This window comes from Arachis ipaensis, chromosome B03 (assembly GCF_000816755.2).
Source record: "Arachis ipaensis cultivar K30076 chromosome B03, Araip1.1, whole genome shotgun sequence".
Taxonomy (NCBI): Eukaryota; Viridiplantae; Streptophyta; class Magnoliopsida; order Fabales; family Fabaceae; genus Arachis; species Arachis ipaensis.
This window is the reverse complement of record NC_029787.2, coordinates 33396849-33401134: the sequence shown is the minus strand read 5'-3', so window position 1 is coordinate 33401134 and position 4286 is coordinate 33396849.

Sequence of the window (4286 nt, the reverse complement as noted above, 5' to 3'; positions counted from 1 at the left end):
CCTTCGTTTATTTTTTATAAGACAATGTAGCTGAATGAATGTTGATGACTACCCAGCAATGGAAATAAAAGTCTCTCTCAATATAAATTAAATGATTAATTAATGAAGGAGTCCACTTCAATGCACACCAGGTCATATATTTTCGTGTTTGATAAAACTTAGAAATTAAAGTAAAATGATAATAGTATTTTTTTGTTTAGCAAAATTAAAATAAAGCACAAAAATAAAGATAAAAACTAAAAAAATAAATAGTTCTAAAAAAGGATACTGTCACATTTTAGCAGATTAGGTATGAGAACAATGATTTATTTTATTATGTATATATTAATACCAAATAATAAAAAGTTAATTTTTATGTACTCATTTTTTGTTACTTATTTTACTTATTTGTAGTTGTTTAATATTAGACTTTATACTTATTGAGTCATATTTTTTCCTAGCAATCAAATGGTTATGAAGTCATTGTTATGTTTTTATAGTAGTGCGTTCATTATATCACCAATTTAATACTTAATGTAAATTTTAAAAAATTGAATAAATTTATATTTATTTTGACCTATATTTATCAAAAAATTATTATTATTATTCCTATAATCAAGAAATAGATAATGTAAAATTTAAAAAATTAAATAAATATATATTTATTTTGATTATATTCAAGAGTGAATTATATATATTCTTATAGTCAAGAAATAGACTTCACTTGTTCTGTAATAAATAAATTTTTAAATATTTTAATTTATAAAATAGGTCTCATCTTTTAATTCATCCTAAAAATAAAAAATTAAAATTATTATTCATAGTTTTGATTAATAGAATTAACATAAGTTATAATAATAAACCTTGAATAGAAAAAATTACCGTTTTTAAACTATTTTGCAAATAGAGCCATTTTTATAATCTTATGATTGAGAGTGAGAAATTTTGTTAAATTTCTTTGAGTACGTGACTGAGTATGTACTTTTAGATTATAAAAATTTGGGTAACATAGGAAAAAAAAAGAATTGGTGATATTTGAGATATTGTTATATATTGTTATAGATACATAATTAAAATTCAAGTACTATAATAAGTAAATTCAAGGACTATAATAAAAGTTAGTGTTTTTTTTTGGTAGTACTCTTAACATACATAATTTTAAAATCATTTTTTACACAAATGTTAGTTTTTGTTTTATCTGAATTAAAATGATTCAATTTTAAATTTTATCATGAGGTAATGCCAAAATTTTTAATTAAAAAAATAAAAAAATTCAACCTAATCCAAATTTCTTTTACCACTAAAGCCTTCCACGAGACGCACTTCCGCTCGTTGCTACTGGACGATTCTCTTCCTCCAAGCAGTCTTCGAATTTCATCAAGTTGGAGTAGCCGTCGACTTCACAGAGCCAGAATCCATCAGCGTCTTCCTGCCGTGTCCACCATCAAGCAGTTGCATCGTGAGAAGCAACAGCGTCGATAGCTTTTCTCCCGCTACCGATAAGCACTAATATTTGATCTTGTGTGGTTGCTAATTTGCCCATTGAGAATCGCATGTTTATTAACCCTTATTTATGGAATTTAAATTGTGTCTCCATGATCAAGTTCCTCCCTTTCTTTCTCATGATTTAATTTTGAAAACAATAATTAAAAAAATCTTCTTCAAAAAAGTATTGTTGCCATACTGCACTTGTTTAACATATCTGGTATTTCAATAATTTGAGAATTAACTTTGCTTTGCCGCATTTAGTGGTGTTTTTTGTGATTTGCAATTTACTAGCTATTTGATTATCATTAGCAAGAAGGTTATCTTATTATAATATCCACAACTGTTGTGTGCTGATAAAAATTTTATTAACTGTAATTTATAATTTAGCGGTATATTTATATAATAATTTCTACTGGAAATTGTTGTTTATCGTTGTCCTGTTTCTCTCCTACTTCTTTAGTCAGTTCATAGCTTTAACTGTGATAGCTATAACTGAGCTAGGAAATTTGTCTATGGCTTTTCATTATCTAGAATTTTGAATTTACAAATCTTTATCCTCTATATTTTAGTTGGTTTGTGTTGACTTTAACTATGAGAAGGGCAAAAAAAAGTAAACACCATTCTCCTTTTTCTCAAAATAATTACAAAGTCAATTCATATATAAATTTCCACTTTAATGTAGGTAGAAAAAAATAATTATAAACTGATAAGATATGTGAATATAGGTCAAGGAGAGGAGTTTATTTATACATTCGTATCTCAGGTTATGAAATAATACACAAGGATAAGAAATTAATAGTGAGTATTTTAAATATTTGAAAGAATAAGCACGATATGTTTTTAGTTTATTTTAGAATAAGATTTCTTGGTCAATTGTAGAAGTCAGCGTTCATGACTTACACAGAGTACTTAAAATTGTTTTTACTTGATTTGATTTCGGGTAATGGGTTTATAGTGCTTATGCAACCAAGTAGTAATTCATGCATTTGAATGTATATTCGAATGTGAAAAGAAATATATAGTTGTTTATGATAATTTTATCATGTGCTATTCTATATGTTTTATATATGTCCGAGTATATAAAATTCCTTATTTGAACCGCATGCATTATTATTAATTTATATTGCACCTGTTTGGTCTATGAGAAAATTATATGCATGACAGAGATATTGAAAAGGCACGTTGCTTTCAATTAACTCATTTTAAGCCTATTGTTATTTCTTTTACGAGCTAATAACATATATATATATTATTGATATACGTGTCTAAATATTTGGTTATATTTAATGATATTTGGTTATATTTAAGGTGAAGATTGGAAAAAATATCCTATGAAAAGTTAAAAATTTTAAGTATCTTGGATGCATCATACAGGATAATGGAGAGATTGAACAGGATGTAAATCATAGGATCCAAGCAGGTTGGTCAACATTTTAATAATAGTATTAAGTGATAGGTCGTTTCATGAAGAAATCAAAGGTAGACTCGTTATGTCAACAAATGCAAACAGGATCTGCTGCGGCTTCATCCGTGCCCCAAGTGGATGGCCTAATTCTCCCCTCTTGTGGTACTGTTGCCGCCCCGACCTCATCTGTACACCCCTTTCGACCACCCCGTACCGAATCACCGCCTGCTCCACAGCCTCCCACGAATGGTGCTCAACACTCGGAACCGCCTGATGAAGACTTAGACCCAGAGGCAGATGAGGTAGATTCTTTTGAGCAACACGTTGACAACCTATTTGCTGCATCAGAGACTCTGAAGCGTAAGAGACGCAAGACCACCGAATTTTGGGATGTTAAAACAATTGGTATACAATAATTTATCCCATGTATTTTTTTATGAGTAATTTCTTTATGATTTCATTGCATCTTGGCCACAGTGGTTACTCACACAGACTAACTATGATAAACAGAGTCTGATGGGACAATCAAGCAATATCATTTAAGTGTGAGAGAGGCTATGAAGCCACCTAACGGTAGAAAGATCGTACTAAGGTTCAACGATAGACTGCAACCAGTTGGAAATGAAGCTGGTATACTAAGCGGCATTTTCGGAATACTAGGATCTGACTACACCAAATTCCCAATCTGCGAGAAGGACTGGAGAAAGGTTCGCTCTAGGGACAAGATATATAATGAATGTGTAAAGGTAAATCGTTATATTTTTGTACAGTCCTGGAATCTTAATTCGACGCCTACCAACAATTTAATTCTACTCTTGCAGGAATTATTCCATTTTGAAGAAGATAGTGGAGGAATTATCAAGCGTACAATATTAAAAATGCTAGGAAAGGCTTGAAAGGACACGAGGAACCATTTGTATCATTACTTTTACAAAGAAGATCTGACCCTTGAACAAAATATTAAAGGCCGTCCACCGGAAATTACTACGGATCATTGGAGATGGTTCCTTGATTATCGCAACAGTGAAGAAACAAAGGTAATTTATTTTTATTTCATATTTTAAAAATTCTATTTATGTCACATTGAGTTAGTCTAGTAGCTCTTATGTTTGATGGCATAACAGGAAAAGTGTAGGAAAAATGCTGAGAATCGATCGAAGCAGTTATACACTCATACTGGTGGATCGAAAAGCTTGGCAAGGCTCGAAGAAGAAGAGGTAATTTAGGATTCACTTACTCTTTGAACCTTCTATATGTAGACCTATTCACTATTTAAGCTATATTGTTGCGGTCGGAATGACATGGGCGTCCAGTTAGTAGGGGGAGTTGTTTGTCTTAACGCACAAACGATCTAATGGATCCTATCTCCATGATGCAGCTCGGACTATTGGTGTATGTAATGTGTTGAGAATTG